This window comes from Lissotriton helveticus, chromosome 8 (genome assembly GCF_964261635.1).
Source record: "Lissotriton helveticus chromosome 8, aLisHel1.1, whole genome shotgun sequence".
NCBI classification, from domain to species: domain Eukaryota; kingdom Metazoa; phylum Chordata; class Amphibia; order Caudata; family Salamandridae; genus Lissotriton; species Lissotriton helveticus.
In genome coordinates, this window is record NC_136069.1 from 1,479,979,739 (window position 1) to 1,479,997,540 (window position 17,802).

Sequence of the window (17,802 nt, forward strand, 5' to 3'; positions counted from 1 at the left end):
GTAGTGAGTAGTGAGTAGAGTAGTGAGTAGAGAGCAGAGTAGTGAGTAGTGAGTGCAGAGTAGTGAGTAGTGAGTAGAGTAGTGAGTAGAGTAGTGAGTAGAGTAGTGAGTAGAGTAGTGAGTAGTGAGTAGAGTAGTGAGTAGAGTAGTGAGTAGTGAGTAGAGTAGTGAGTAGTGAGTAGTGAGTAGAGTAGTGAGTAGTGAGTGCAGAGTAGTGAGTAGTGAGTAGAGTAGTGAGTTGAGTAGTGAGTGCAGAGTAGTGAGTAGAGTAGTGAGTAGAGTAGTGAGTAGAGTAGTGAGTAGTGAGTGCAGAGTAGTGAGTAGAGTAGTGAGTAGAGTAGTGAGTAGAGTAGAGTAGTGAGTAGGACATCACAGGCAGCAGCTGTGCAAGCTTCTTACACTCACAAGGAGACCACAGGCAGCTGAGGTGCAATCTTCTCCCACTCACAAGAACGACATCACAGGCAGCAGCAGTGCAAGCTTCTTACACTCACAAGGAGACCACAGGCAGCAGAGGTGCAAGCTTCTCACACTCACAAGAAGGACATCACAGGCAGTAACAGTGCAATATTCTCACACTCACAAGGAGATCACTGGCAGTACACACCACATGAACACACTCCATAACACATAGCAACAATACATTGGCATTTACAATGCCATTAGCTCAAACTCAAATAAATCCGAGCCCGATTGCATTTCTAATGCTTGTTTTCTGACTGGTACTGCAAGTGTTTGTTTATTGAGGCACTCCAGACCAGTCTCTAGAGTAATAGCTCTGACCAATAAATCATGGTAAAGTTGGTTAATCCCTAACTCGCATCTTTAACTTTCAATATATGTATATATATATATTACATAGTGCCAGTCACCACTGTGTAGTGAGAATTAGGTGAGATTTTCCATAGGAAGAGTGTTTTTTATAATGCTAATAACTATGGCGCTGTTTGACGATCTTTCACAAAAATTCCCCCCGAAACGTTCATTCATACTATCTTCTTCCTGGAAAGTTTCAAGGTAATTTGTCAAGGGGGTGACAAAAAGGGAGAGCCCCAAAATGCTTTTCTCCAATGAAATTTCTATGGGTAATTTTGGACAGCACTACTGCCACAATGCTTGAACAGAATTACACCATATTTGGCAGAAAGATGGATGTTTACCCCGATAGGGTATGATTTTGATTTGGTGTAAATCCATTCAGTAGTGTTTGAGAATTTAAAGTTAAAGATGTATAGATATGTTGACAGTTGTGCTGAAATAAAAAAAAATCAAGCCCTTTGATTGGCTGAATGGGCTTTTTTGTTTGCAAGCAATCTGATTGGTGGGCCACAACATGAACAAAAATGTTGCAGCTTCCATTACAGGACTCGGGGACTTGGTCCCCTGTCTCGAAAATGTTCTAGAAAAAGGACATAAAGGGGCAAGGTAGGAATACCCTGTTCCAACCCACAACGAGCTGTCAATCAACCCTCGCCAAGTACAGCCTTTGGACGTGCACAGCAGGGGATTGGCTGCAAGGCCTAGCCAACACCCCATGGGTGGCCAGGACCCTACTGCTGGTCAAGACCCATAGTCTTGCAGTCCCACAAGGCCCTGTCCCTTTTTTATTTTTTCTGCTGTACCATAGTACTACAGCAAAATTACATGGGGCCCACTGGAAACTGAGGTAGTACCACTGTTCTGCTGCAGCGTAAAAAAAAAATTATATTTTTAATGCGACCACAAGCAATGTCCCTAGGTTACCCCCCACAAGGGACAGGGGGGGTGAGAGAGACCCTACCCTGCCCCATTAGTCCTTATTTGTATTTGTTTTTTACGGCACAGGGACTGATTGCCTGAGGTATAAAGTGGCGGGAGCAACTTTCTCTTCATGTTGCAGCCAGCTAGTCAGATCATGTTTTAGTGAAGTGATTGTACAGTGGGAGTACCACACTAGTCAATCAAGTCACATATTTTGAGCTTGCGGTGCTACAGTATTCCGCAGAGATACAGAGAAGGTACTGTGCCTCTATAAACATACATATTTAACCTTAATTTCTCAAAATGTACTGAACAGATGTATAGAAAATCAGAAAAGCACGCTTTATGGATCACAATCTAGTTTTCTGCCAAATTTGGTGTTATCACTGCCTAATTTCCCTATGTAAAATTGCATGGGGGCAAATGTTATGGGACTCCCTTTTTTCTTGGTATCAGCTTGACAGATCACCCCAGAACCTTCCAGGAAGGTGCTGAGCTGGATATAAAAATTATTGGAAAGTTTCTCGTAGATTTTCAAATAATGCTGTTGAAAAATGGCCCTCTTTGAAGGGTCATTCCAAACTTTTTGCCTTCCTCCTCCTACTTTTCTGGCCTTCGTTTTTTTGGGCTTTAGGACTCTGTGCACTTTACCAATGTAGATTAGTGTTAAAGGGGGCTATGACTCAAGCCTTTTTCCCATTCGCAAACCAACCGAATCGGCCTGTTTGCGAATAGGAAAAAGCCTTTGGGATGTATCACCCCAAAAGGCCATCGCAAAATAGGGATTCGCAAGATTTGCGATTCCTTATTTTGCAAATGCATTTAAGGTATCGCAAATTGCGATTCTATAAATGCAATTCTGAAAGCACTCAAGTTGTGCGAATCTGCCTTAAAAAATCGCAAATTTCCATCAACTTCGGGTTGGTGGTCATTTGTGATTTCCTAGAAAAATTCACTTTTTTGCATTTTTCAAAGTGCCATGTAGGGCATGCATGTGTGCCACATGTGCACACATGCATATTTTAGGGGTGCAACAGGGTGTCCTTTTGACACCCTTGCACCCTTGAAATTGCATTGGCAATTTGTGAGTATCTAATGCACACTCACAAATTGCGAATGCCTTCCTCTCGGCCCTTAGGAATGAATGGGAAGGTATTCCTTAAATGTGAGTTGCAATTTGCGATTTGTAATTAAGGAATACGTAGGAATCGCAATTAATATTGTGACCCCTACATACATTTCATTTTGCGAGTCTTTAATACGATTCACTAAAATTCACTATTAAGGACTTGCAATTTTTTTTTACATATGCCCCCAAGTCTATGTGCTTCTCCCCTAAACATGGTCTATACACAATTGAATTTATATCTTTAGTTTACTTGTAAGTCCCTTGAAAAGAGGTATACCATATGCGCAGGGCCTGCAACCTAAATGACACTAATGGACCTGCAGCACTGATTATGCCACCTATACAGGTAGCCTTTCAAACCTGTCTAAGTCCGACATTGCAGGGTCTATATGTGCAGCTTATTGCCACCTCATCTTGGCATTTAAAAATTCTGCCAAGCCTTATACTCCTCTTTTATAAGGTATCCCTTAGGTAGGCACTAGGTAACCCATAGGGTAGAGTGATGTGTAATTAAAAGGAAGGACATGTACAGGGCTTTCATGATCTAAAAGTGACAAACACCCAAATTTGCTTTTCACCACTGTGAGGCCTACTCCGTTCAAGGTTAGTCTTGGGAATTTCTTAATAGACTTTTAAGCTGTAATTAGTCATTAGAAAGGAGTAGTTAAATCATATTTCATTTCTTTGAAATGGTAATGATACATCATCATTACTGGTAAACTTGGATTTAACATTACTGTTTTAGAAATGACACTTTTAGAAAGTGGGCATTTCTCTAATCTTCCTGCACAGTGTGCCCTGCAGCCTGTCTCTAATACACCTCTGGGATGAGTGGCATCTACACTTTTTGCATTCCTTCTAGACAGCCACAAACAAAGGAAGGAAGGGTTATTGTGACAGAGAACTCATCTGCATTCATCTGCATTCCGATAGCTCTCCCTCGGCAGGAAGAGAAAGTGGGAGCTGATGCTTACACCGAAAAGGCAGTTGCCTGTTTACCATACAAATGGCTGGGATAAAAGGGGCACCTGTACAGTTCAAGGTTCTGCTTTGAAGTCACCCCCACTTGGAAGGCACAACTGGATAAATGTCCTGGAGCTCTGGCTCTACCAAGAGAGTACACTACTGGACCTGTGAAGAACTCTGATAGGAGTAAAGACTGTTGTGCTACAAGGATTGTTATTATGCTTGTCTGCTTCTCTGAAAGAACTGCTTTTCTGATGTGTGTCCTTCTCTACTACCTGCTGATCACTGCCCTGCTGTGGACAAGGACTGAACCAATCTAACTTGAACTCAGAGTGACTCCAAGGACTTGCTGGCTTACTCCCTGTTCTGAATTTTCAGGGACATCAAAGACTTCATCAACCCTGCAACAGCACCTTGAATCTGCCATCTGTGAGCCCTGCCCTGCCAAGTAGTGCCAATCCAGTCCTGTGCCCCTGAAAGATGACCTCTGCTGTAGAAAACCATCAAGATCAATGCAGTGGCAACTTTGCTGATTGGAACTGAGGCATTGCCCTTCGACAACGATGCAGGAACTGAACAACAACATTGATTCGAATGACTGTGCGGCTTGACAAAAACAGACAGAGTAGCTTGACGATGATGCAGTGCCTGCATTGTAAAGAGGTTCGTTGACAAAACCTTCATCACCTCCACGGATAGGAACCAATGGATTGAGTCTTCAACGTCGACGCTTGCCCCATCCTAGGTACTTTTTTTAGCGACCTGCGTGAGTCTTGTAGCCAGCAACCCTACAACGCGGTCAGTCTGAACTTTGGATTTACCCTGCTTCAACGCGACTTCAAGCAACTCCTAAGCGCTATTTGACTCTAAGCACTAGAATTTCATTTCATCTTAATAAATTCCTAACTCAGTTCTACTTATTGCATTTTGTTGCTTTGATCTCATTTTACTCATGAAAATTAAATGTATTTTTCTAACTATGTGTGGAGTATTTTTGTGGTGTTTACATTGTGTTAGTGTGTGTGTGTGTTGCAAAAATAATTTACATATTGCCTCTTTAGGTAAGCCTGACTGCTCTGTGCCAAGCTACAAGAGGGTGAGCCCAGGTTATCTTTTAGTGTGTATTTACCTTACCCCGACAAGAGTGGTGGTTCCTGCTTGTATAGGCTGCGTACTCTGACAGACAGTAACTCCATTTCTAACAGACCCCCAAAGTATTGGCAACCCAAAATTCCATCTTCTATGTAAACCTAGTCAAAACCATAACTACACAGTGGTATATATATTGTATTTCCATAATGCAAACCTAGACCAAAACCAGTGGAGTGCTTTGCGGAGTCAAAGACAGACATACGGTCAATGAGTGATCAGAGAGGCAGCTCAGTTGTGGAGGGTTCATGCATTGTGATGTAGTGTTATTATGTCTGCAAGATGAGTTGTAATGGCTTTATAAATGATGTAGCGCATTTTGAAGATGGTGCAGACTGACAAGGGAAGCCAATGGTAATCAGGAAAATTAATTTTTAGAAAGTTAGACTTTTCCTGTCTCAGCTCTAGTACTTCAATTAGTGTTAGTCTTCCTGCAGCTGCCCTACCTGTCACTGCTCCTCCCTTGCTGAGGTGTGAAATCTGCTCTCAGAGCAGAAACTATGGCTTAGGTCATTTTGGCAGGAAGGCCTAGCTATGAGGTATGTGACACATCCTCTTTCAAGAAAGGGCTCAGAAATGTAACTAATTTGAAAGGAACCAGAGGGAAGCCTGCTTATTCATACTTAAGTTTGAATTGAGTTATCTGAAAGAGTAGCCCTTTGATCATAAGGCCAACTGTAGCTAGCCTGACTCCAGGCCAGTTTGATATGAATGAAGAGAATGACACTGCTCTTTTCTTGAATACACCCCTGCCTTGGCCACCACACTATGACAAGAGCTGGAAGTTCTGCCGTCTTTAGTTTCACTGAGAATGTTGCATTGTAGCATAGTTTGCTGAAAGGCAAACAGGATGTGCTGCAAAAGGGAACAGATTTGGCCTTGGGAACCTTATGCTCATTGGTTAGTGATTTAGGATTTAACATGAATATGAAAGTGAATTCTCCCATTAGTTTTCCCACATTGTTATTAATTGGGTTTATTTAATGTAAATCATTTGGTTAGCATAAAATAGCTGTTCTCAACCCTCTTTACACGAAAGAGCAGTACTTTGATACTTCCAAGACAAAAACAAAAAGCAGTGCAGCTCCTCCCAGAGCAACATCTGGGTCATCAAGATCATTGTTTTATGACAATCCTTCTTCAGAGATACAATTCAATCATGCCTCAAATTCATGGAGGCAGCAGACTAGATAAATAGAGGAAGTTAAGATACGCATAATGACCTTCAAAACAGCAGACTTTGATGTTGAAGTTCAGGCATGTAGTGATCCTTAAAAAATGCATCTTCAAAAATGTTGTCTAATTTAATAATATGTATATTTTGTGTTTTAGATTCAATACGTTTCTATTAATTTCTTCACTTGCATTCTGAAAATTATTCTTAATGAATACTGTCTTGAAATAATGCCTTAAAAATAACAGTGTGGATGTTGTGCGTGTATGTCTGCGTCTGTGTCTTTGAGGTTTAAGGCAAGGGGGCTCCATGTCTTAAATGTGATGTAAGAGAGGCGATTTTGAAGATTTAGGACATGTTAAATAGGCAGTTTTTGGCTGTGCATAGAGCTCCCTGGTCTTCACTATGTCAGAGCCTATAGAGGCTGAAGAGGGGCAGACCTACAAGTTTTGATCACAGTGGTGGAGAACAATCAGCAACTATTAGAGCTCTTAATTAGCTGAAACATCAAAATAATGTAATTTGTGAGCTGGTCATACAACTCTATAGAAGGCGTGATTATGGTATTAAAGAGGGCTTAATTTGATAATTCCAAAGATATCTTAATTATCGGTATCTCGCACCACTCTTTGGCTCATATGTGCCTTGACATTCATCATCACTCACACCCTCTTTGTGCCTGATGAGAACTGCCTAATATAGCCAAATGCTGTATTTTGGATTGGCAATAATTCTATTTGGAGTGACCCGTGGATCTTTGTGATCAGACAAATGGGTGATTTATTTTTTGATGTTGCTTTTAAATCCTTTCATGCTTTATGTACTGAATACAGCCTGAATAGCAATGAATTCTGGAACTATGGTCAGCTTGCACACTGTCAAATAGTCTTGATTTCACTTCTCTTAGAATAGAGTTTGTCATCCTTAACTATCTTAAAAAGTGGAAACTTTCAAGGGTGTAATCTCTGGTCTCCATGAGATGCCCACAGACTGGCTGTTTACATACTGCACAATATTTGAGCATCCAAAAACTGTGCATTAATGTTTTCACTAACATTTTTATCTTAAAATAAGAAATCAACAACACTTCTAATAAATTAAAAAATATTTATTATCTTTTTCAATTCTTTACTGATAATGGCATCCAATACAGAAGCTAAATACATAAAGTCCAGCCCAGGGACCGTCTTTTAAGTCATAGTGGGTACGTTTATTGTACGAAGAGACTAACTGAGCCCAGGTGTCATTGGAGGTGTGTGCAATATTACTCATCCCATTACACGGGCAGAGCGGTTACTCTTGGTGACTGTTGAAAGAACCACAGAGCATAACCACTCAGCCTCTGCAATGGAGATAGAGGTTCAAGAAAACATCAATGAAATAAAAGCACTTGCATCCACCTCCAATGAACCCTGTGGCTCAGTTTTGAGGGAGGTTTCACAACACATTCCATCACATGTAGCAAGTTGTATGCCCACAATACCCAACCTACGCCGAATTATTCTGCGTAAAAATCAGGCATGTAACCCCCTACGAGTAACACCCCAAGCCTATTCTGACATTAACGTTCCTCCCGAACTTTCTATAATAATTACTATTGAACCATTTCTTTTAAATGACAAAAAAAACACTCTTAAAAGAATACTAATGTTAAGTTGGAGAGCAGTGATATGTGGATGATGGATTAGACATTTAAATCCACACCACAACCATTTACCCAAATATGCACTATTCATGCCTATATAAACCATACAGTTGTTCCCTTAGTGTACAATTTACTCAATTTACCACATCGTCCACATATAGCAGGACAGGCAAACCTCGATGACCCACCCAAGGAAAATCGGACCCTGTTTTTACCAGGGTCTTGTGTAGGTCATTGATATATAAGTTGAATAAAAAAGGGGACAAGATGCATCCCTGCCGTACACCCCTCTCAATATTAAAATCCCTCGAAACGCGAAGATCCTCAGCATATCTGATGTTAGCCTTGGTGTCCCTATGCAGGTCCTCGAAGAAGCCAACCAAATTGTCCTCCACCCCCATGGCCCTCATGGATTGCCACAGTTTCCCCCAATTGACACAGTCAATAGTGGAAGAAAGATCCATGAAGGCCTTGTAGATCGTACCTTGGCGGGCAATTGTGTACTTCCCCAGGATCAAGTATAAATTAAGGCATTGGGCTAAAGTGGAGTGCCCTGGACGAAACCCATATTGGATATCAGCAACAATCGCATTCTCTTCCGCCCAGGAAGCTAATCTTTTCAGAATTACCCCCCTACAACCTTGACCACGTCATCAAGAAGGGAGATCGGTCTATAGCACAAAGTGCTATTACGATCGTCCTTCTTGAAAACCGGTACAATTGTTGAGGTACCCCAGGATCTGGGCAACCAACCCTGGCCACCGCATTAAGCACGGCCACCAGGACTGGGGCCCAAAAGTGTGGGTTTGATTTAAAAAGGTAAGGAGGGATACCATCCGGGCCTGGAGTCTTATTGCACTATAGCCTTAAGATGCCCATCTTCACCTCTTTCTGATCGAACTTTACAGGGATATGTGTATTAGCCCTAGCCTGGGGTTGTTGGCATACCGTCATACTTTTGAAAATAGATGTAAAATGTGCCACTCATTCATCCTCAGTTATATTTGTGCCTATTTTCCCATCCCTAGCCTTCTCAAATAGGGGACGAATAATAATGCTCCAAAACCTAGAGCTACTTACTAGGGTACTGGGCTCCAATAGTTCTCCCCAGGTTTCCTCCTTCAATTCACCCTTCCTGAAAGCCAATGCCTGCTTGTATATCAGATGGTGGGCACTAATCAACGATTGATCCCTCAGGATAGTTTTTAAGGCTATCTTTAAGAGTCTCGCAGCTTTAGAACAGGAAGCGCCAAACCATCTGGGTTCAGAAGGCAGTGTTCTATGACAAGGGGCACTTAACAGTGTCCCTACCTTCGAGATAATACCATCGAAGGCCTTAAGGACACCTCCAGGTCGGGTGCCCGAAGACACACAAGATGCTATTTCGGAAGCGCATATAACTTCCACCTGGCTGAACTTCTGCCACTTTAGGCGGCGCCTTCCATCCGTGGTTTTCATCTTGCCTGGCACTAGTACCCTAGCTTGACTAGTCAGCAGACCCCCCTCAAGTGCACACAGATGGGGTTGTGATCACTAAATGCACTGTTCACAATTGTGGACCCTCGTAGGCTGCTCTGTAAACCAGCTGAAATCAAAATGTGATCGATGAAAGAGCCCTTGTACCAACCTTTAAACGAGGGTACAGGCTGTTTGCTAAGTGGAGCAGAAAAGGCCATTGACGGAAGCAAGTCAAATACGTTGAGCACATTATTAAGAGCGTCCCCCTGAGCAGAGTGCTCAAAGTGAAAGCCCTGCATCCTTGCGTACCCCAGCTCTCTCATACATGTAGTTTCCGGGTCGCCACAAGGGTGGATGTTAAAGTCCCACATCACCATAAGGCTATTTACAACAGAACCACAGAACTGCCTTATAAATCTACTCAGCTGAACAATCTTGCACTCCCCCTGAGCAGGCATGACGTTATACAAATTAAAGATTCCCAGGCTATCCTTTCCCTTTTTAAGGATAATTGCTTGAATATCTTTATTGTCAAAAGGGAATTGCTGGACCTTGCAAGACACAGCCAACGCTATGAATGTGGCCAGACCACCACTAGCTCTTCCATGCACTGATGGGGATGCCGGAACAAAAGATGGCTGTATATCCCTCCAAAGACAAGCTACAGTCCACCAGCCAAGTCTCCTGGATACAGATCACATAAAACTGCCTGATGAACTGCACCCACAGAGGATCCTGGATTTTCCCTGTCAAACCTGCAATGTTCCATGACAGGACATTGTAAGTATCTAAACTAAGCTGCTTTCCTTGGTGTGCTGCCGGAGAAGTCACCTGCTGCTGGGGGCTAGGTAACCCAGGCTGCTCCATACCACAGGACACAAATTCCCGGGTTGTTGGGCAGGGAGACTTCAGCTGCTGAGATAGGTCCCTTACTGCCTCAGGATTTCTATGCAGTCAATCACGCTCATCCAGTCTTGAAAGAGCTAAGAATCTATTCGAAAGCTGTAGCCAAGGAACCGGCTGGTGCCAACCGGTCGCAACACCCCCGAGATATTGAGAGTGACCCATCCCCAGCACCTCGGAGGATCTTCGAATCCACCTAATATATTTGGGTTCAATGAACTTCCGGGATCGGCCTTATAGAAAAAACCCAGAGGGAGAGCCTTTATATCATAATCAATGTGAGTAAAATTAAGATAAATATCCCACAAGATTCTATCAACAACCGAACTATTATTAAAATTCACAATGATACACCCCCCTCAGATTTCTTTGAGCTCCCTACCAACCCCACACGGTGCACCATGATGATATTACATTCCACCATTGGGCCCACAGAGGTAGTACTTGATAACCAATGAGTTACCTTATTTTTAAGTTGAGAGAGATTCTCCTGTGACCCTTGGGAAAGTGTCGGAACATTTGCGAAGATTACTACCAGGGGCGTGGATTGATGCGGGAGGTAAATAACTGTTACATTTTGGGGGTCAAAGATGGGGGGACCCTGAGGATCAACCGAAGTTCTTCCTGATCCCTGGGGAGCCTGCCCCTGTGGAATTGTGGGTAGGTCCCCATTAGAAGCTGATCTTACAGTTGTACTGCCAACCACCCGCCCATATCATTGGCAACCATGTTTACACTACAATGTTGAACGCTACTGGGAAGCAGTGATTCTTCTACTTCTCTGGATAGGATTCGAGGACACCGATTTGGAAGAATGGGAGCATTCTAGAAGCTTCTTATGTTCTACTAGAATTTTCCCTATGCAATTTAGTTTATCTAAAATAGGTCTCAACCTATCTTCCAACATACAACTCATGGTTGATTTAAAAGCTTCCATCATATCCCAGTTGACTGTGCTTACCATTGACGGAGCAGCTGCCTTAATTTTCGGGACAGATTTAGGGGGTACATTTGGTCTGATTTAATTGGCCTGACTCCCTATTGGCTTAAACTTCCTTTTTGCACCCCCACTAGACCTAGGGGCCCCCCTAAGATTTTGTAAAGGGCCAGCATTGTCGGGCGCTTCCAGGGGCACTTTGTCCAAGCTACCACCGGTCCCATCAGTACCTAACATGGCGGCAGATGCACCACTCTCCCTATTCGTGATAATCGCAGCGGGAGAGAGTACTCTGTCGGGTGCCACACGAGGAGAACCCGCAATAGGAGATTAAGCTTCAATAAACTGAGAAGTGTCACCCGACCCAGGGGATGAGAGAATACTCTGAGAATCAATAATGGCTTCCCTTGGTGGATTTAGGGCCCCCCCGTGAAAGAGAATAGGCCTTTTGAGGGAGATCTGGAAAGACGCCTATTCACTAATTCGATTTCCTTGTCAATAACTGAAGCAGCTCTTATCAGAAAATCATCCATAGTTGTAACATTAGCCCTCGTGGCAACCCTCAACCCATCTTGACAAGCTTGGATCTTCCTTCTCCCCATGGTACATGCCCAAGATAACCCCCCTATACCCTCAGTAACGTAGCAGCCCAGCTATTAGCACAGTACCAAAAGCCCAGATTAGAATATACCACTGTGGAATAGTTAGGAGAAACAGTAAAAAAAACCTCTGGTGCATCACTGTTTCACACAGAATGGAGCTGTACCAATACACTTCTACAGACAAACAACTCAACAGATGAAATGACCCAGACCACAGGAATCTTGACAACAGATTACTCCACAGATTATAACATTAAAAAACCCAAGAGGGAGGGCCCGGCCCTGCCTTATCTGGCCCCTGACGGGCACAGATGGGCCTGCCCTTAGCCCGCGAGAGTCCCGTGGTGCAGGAGCCCGGGGATCCTTTTGAGCACCTCCTGGCGCTTGAATGACGCAACGGTGGCGTGCGTGCTGCGAGTGATGCCGGGAGATGTAATCCCGGTGGGCCATGATGACTCTCTGGCGGTGGCGGCTCCCAAAAACCGTTGGGCAGAAACAAGTGGCGACACAAGTCAGAGTCTCAGGGTCAATGGGCAAAAGCGGCATAGGTCTGTGTCCCAACATCAGCAACGAGCTCCCGCTGTGTGGGAGCCCTGGGATCCTTTTGGGCGCCTCCTGACACTTGAATGACGCGACTGCGGTGTGTGTGCCGCGATTGATGCTCGGAGATGTAATCCTGGTGGGCCGCGATGACTCTCTGGCGGTGGGGGCCCCCAAACACCTTTGGGCAGAAACAAGTGGCGGCACAAGTCAGAGTCTTAGGGACAATTGGCAAAAGAAGCACAGTTCTGTGTCCCAACGTCAGCAAAGCGCTGCATAAAGTCATATTGCCAACAAAAACGGATTTAGCAACAGAAGGCTAACATTCTGGGGTACACTCTGCAAATAGGGCAAGGTCCAGTACATATATGTGCAGGACATGTCTATCCCCAATGGTAAATTTGTTCATAAATACAAGTTTACAACCAAATTTATATTTACTTCCACCTTCCAGGAGCCCTTTTTTGCTGCAGACATCTCTGCCATGAGTATGAAGCTATCTACATCAGTAAATACCACTCATGATGTGAATTCAGGGCATTTCTGGGTGTTACAAGGCATGGTTATCTCTGGAAGGAAAAGGTTGAGGTTTACTGCAGTCAAGGGCTTGTGTTAATCTCTTTCCGGGATGAAACGGGAGTCGGATCAAAACCGATCACCAGGAAATCTGATAGGGTTATGGAAACAGTTTTCTCCTCAGGAAAATATTTTCCCAGTGGAAAGAATAGTGTCAAAACATGCACTTGTACAGAAGATTCAATAACCCCATGGAGAATTCTCCAACACTGGGCAGTCCAATAGGAGGAATGGTATCACATGATTTTTCATGGTTAATTTGCATAAGGTGGAGATTTCAATCCAGATTCCAATATGCCTTTGTGAATAGCGTAACACAATAAAGCTTCCCTCAGAGGTGTATTTGAGTATTTGAATGTAGTTTTACATTTTTTTGTTTGTGAATAGGGCCCAATGTATTCAGAAAATATCATAAATGTAAACCTTGGTAATTTTTCTCTTGGAAAAACAGTTTTGCACAGGATCACTAAGGTGTTGCAAACACATATCAAATGTGGACATGCATTTACATTTCCCACCCTAAATTTCCATGTCTGAAAGCATAAGCTTGTGCATGAATAAATGGAGGTAGGTCTACAGTCGTAAACTTACTATTAAAGCCACTTTTGATAATACCAAAGCAAACACAAAAGTATATTTTTACCCTTATCGATCAGGCCCTACATTTTCACATCGAGGCATAGGTGCAGGAATGTGGGTATTTAGTGAGCAACAAACAATGTGTGAGATTGTCGCCATGCATTAACAATTATTAGAACATTGGAATGTTGGTAGCTCCATTGAAGACAATGGAGTGCTCCGTGCTTCTACGGGTCGGTCAAGGCCACAGAGCAAGATTCCAATGTTTTACAAAGGCCTCTCAGCCCTCGAGGGGATTTAAATCCCCTCGAGCTTCGAGAAGCCTTTGCTTTATTTGTTAGAACATTCTGCCCTCTAGTAGCAGAATGTTCTAATAGCCTTATAGCCCTTCGTAGCAGGGCTATATCGGCGATTAAAGTCCTGCTCCCTTGTTAAAGTCCCTCGCCTTCAGCTCGGGCCTTTAATGCGGGAGCGGGCCTTTAATAGCCGGTATAGCCTGCTAAGGCGGGCTATAAGGCTACATTAGAACAGTGGAATGTTGAGCACTCGATTGAATACAATGGAATGCTCCGGGCTTCTGCGGGCTGGTAAAAGACCGGAGAGCAACATTCCATAGTTGTTTTTGTTCACAGCTGCTGCTGTGAGCAAAGGTCTCTAGTAGCCCGAGGGGATTTAAACTCCCTTGGGCTTTGAAAGGCCTTTGTTTTAAGTAATTACAACATTCTGCCCTCTAGGGGGCAGAATGTTTTAATAGCCCTAGAGCCCTCCTAGCAGGCTCTACCAGCCAATAAAGGCCCGCTCCTTTGTTAAAGTCCAGAGCTCGATGCTTAGGCCTTTAATGGCGAGTAGAACCCGCTAGGTCGGGCTCTAAGACTATATTAGAACATGGAAATGTTGGGCACTCTATTTGAAAACAATGGAGTGCTCCTGGCTTCTAATGACCAGTAGAAGTGTGGAGCTTCAAATTTCCAAAGTTGTTATTCACATCTGTTACTGTAAACAAAGGCCTCACAGAGCCAAGGGGATTTCAGTCCCCTTGGGCCCCATGAGGCCTTTGTTTAATGTGTTATAACATTCGGCCCCTAGTTTTCTAATATCCTTATAGGTGGATTATACATGTATGAAAGTCCCTTTGGCTCGGGCCTTTAACCCTGGAGCAATGGCCGATATAGGACGCTACAGCAGGCTATAAGGCTATAGTAGGTAATTTATTAAGTTGGAAGCACCTGCTCATTTTCAATTGTGAAACGCAGGTGTAACTAAATTTCCATTATGGCTAATGGGAGGGATCATTCCTGATATTTAACGTGGCGTAATGGAAGGTTATTCCCCATAAATAGTTTCCTTATGGAGTAAACAAAGTTCCATGGGCTAATCCACATTTTCCTATCATTTAATCGTTCATAACTTTGTACCTGGTAAACATTCTGCATGTGTACTTTTTGTGTACTGTAGTACTTCACAGGAATCTACAAATGAAATTGATTTTCAGCAACACTCCTCTTTCTGAATCACATGAAAACGACTCCAGATGTAGGAATAAACATAGCAGTACATGTATTAGTTGTACACCCTAAGAGGAATATTAACGGAGTCATTTTTAAGTATTTAAGTAGTACCTCTGTAGTACTCTATTACATACTCTTACATACCTTTGCGACTTAACCCCAAAGTATCTAAAATGGGAATATGATGGGAATATTTTGGGCATGTTCACGTACAATTAGCAAAAATAGAAAGGATTGTGGACTCTTTGCACTTTGACTAAAAAAAAAGTTGCATTTTTCGTTCCGATTCACGAAGGCATGTAAAAGTTTGTGAATTAGTACTCCTGTAACTTTCGGTACCCTTAAATGATTTGTGAATCAGTCTTATATGTACAATTGTGATGAAGTGTTGCAAGCCTTTTTCTGAAAAAAAGTTCTTCATGCCTGTCCTTGGATACAGGCATGCATGATAACTTGCACATCACTGTACCGCCAAGTGCCTTGGTTACCAAACCAGAAATTGCATGGGCGTCAAATTAGCGTTTCCCCACAGGAAGTGTCATATAAATTGTAATATCCCTGTTAAACAACGGTGCGTACAGCCCATTGGACTGCAGCATCTCTATAAAAAACTCCGGAGACCTATAATTGAAGTGTTTCAAATATTATTTTCCAAATAGAATATCCTGTAATGTTCGCTCCCGCACCGCTGGAGGCTGCAAGACCTTGCCGGGATATGAACTTGTGAACTTGAGACTGCACAGATGCTACGAGCTTGGAAAACTATATTTCACCATTGCCGCTGACTGAGTGAGGCATTTGCTGTTCAACTGTATTCTGAGTGAGAATGGATAAGGTTTTAACTAAAAAATGCGCGAACTTGCTCAGTTGTTGTCACCGACTGGGAAATATTCGGCCAATACAGTTATGAATGATTCTTAAAATGATGTTGGCTCTGATGTACAGAAATTGAGTTCAATATGTTGTGATTAATATCGGAAAAGCACAGGACCATCACAAGTTGTTCATATTTCAGGCGATTTTTCTCTTTCAAAGATCACATTTACTTAGGTTGAAGTTTAGAATATATGATTTCTCAAAGTTTTCCCTTCTACATGAGGTTTACAGATTCTTATTTGTGCATATGGAATTTGTTGAAGTTCGTAATGTTATGCTTTATAAAATTGTGAATCATTAATTTTATTGGAAAACATCTCCTCCGGGTGAATTGGTCCACAAATATTCTTTTTTTTACGAAAAACTATTTTTCTGTATATGCCAATTTATTAGTTTCAATATACCACAATAATTAAGCATGGGCAAAATTTTATTCACACCCGTGAAATGTACGTAATTCCTGATTTATCCTTATACAACATTTCTGATATTCCTCAATATTTTGTTTTTTTCCTGCTAAACATTTAATCATGGGCAAAATGTCTTGCGGAGAGACTTTTTCTGATCGTACTAGTCTTCTACCAGTAGCTTGCAAGATGTTTTTTATGCAAAGTTCTTGCTCGTGGAAAAAAGGTCATGCCAGCTACATTCCTCTCTGAGAGTGTCATTTCATTAAATGTTTATGGCATTTCATTGAATTGTATTTAAAGTTCAGCAGTTTCATATTTGCTGTAAAAATATTCTCATAAAATTTCATTTATTTTGTGAAAGTGTCAGTTTTCGCTTTTTTTTGTTCCTCTACATCTATTCTTTTTAAGAAAACCTTTCAGAATTCACCTGGGTTTACTCCTAGCGACTTACTTATCAGCCTTGAGCCATATCCACTTTAACTAAGCTAGCAAAGGAAAAATCTTTGAAAAAATGGAAAAGGGGTGACTGTCATATAATTAATGATCTCTTCCAGGGTGCAGTTAGATCATTCGAAAATTGCAAGACTAAATTCGAGTGGATGGAGATGGAATGCTTCCACTATCAAAGTTTCAAGCTACAGTCAAACAGATGACTGTTAGACAAAAAGACACCTATAGAGGAATGGATTATCTCATTAACAAAAACAATACAAAAGGTTTCTGGAATGAAAAAAGGGATCAGACAACCCCTAAGAGACATGAAATGGAAATATATAGACAAATAGGAGATCATGCCAGGAAAAGCTATACCACTTCTTCAGACCACACAGGTAACCTCAGTATCATCCTGGACTCCTCCCTCACCACAAACTGACAGATCAACACCATCTCATCATCCTGTTTGCACATGCTACGCCTTCTCTGAAAGACCTTCAAGTGGATCCCCATTGAGTCCAGAAAGATGGACACCCACGCACACATCAGCCACAGACTCGACTACAGCAATGCACTCTGCGCCGGCATCACCCAGAAACTCCTGAAGAAACTGCAGTCCACTTAGAATGCCTCTGCCAGACTCATCCTGAACATCTCCCGTCACAGTCAATAAAAGAATCACCTTCAAGCTCCTCACACACACCTACAAAGCCCTACGTGAGGCAGGACCTATGTACCTCCACCACTGCCTCGCATTCCACGCACCCAGCACAGACCTTAGCTCCGCTTAACTGGCCCTGGCCACCATCCCACACATACGCAATACCACAGCCAGAGGAAGATCCTTCTCCTACCTTACAGCAAAGACAAGGAACACCCTGCCTCTCCACCTCAGGTAATCACTGTCACTGCCTCAATTCAGGAAGGACCTCAAGGCTTGGCTCTTCGACTCAACCAAAGTGCCTTTGACGGATTAGCAGTCCCCCCCTCCCCAGCACCTTAAGACCCTTATGGGTGAGAAGTTGCGCTTTACAAGACACCTGATTGATTGATTAATACTTTGGATTCAGTCAGAGAGCCTAAAGTGAGGCAAAACTAAAAGCAATATCACTGTCCTTCTTATTGGAACCTCCATCATACCTACTACAGTATGGTATTTGACCCAGTCAGTCTGA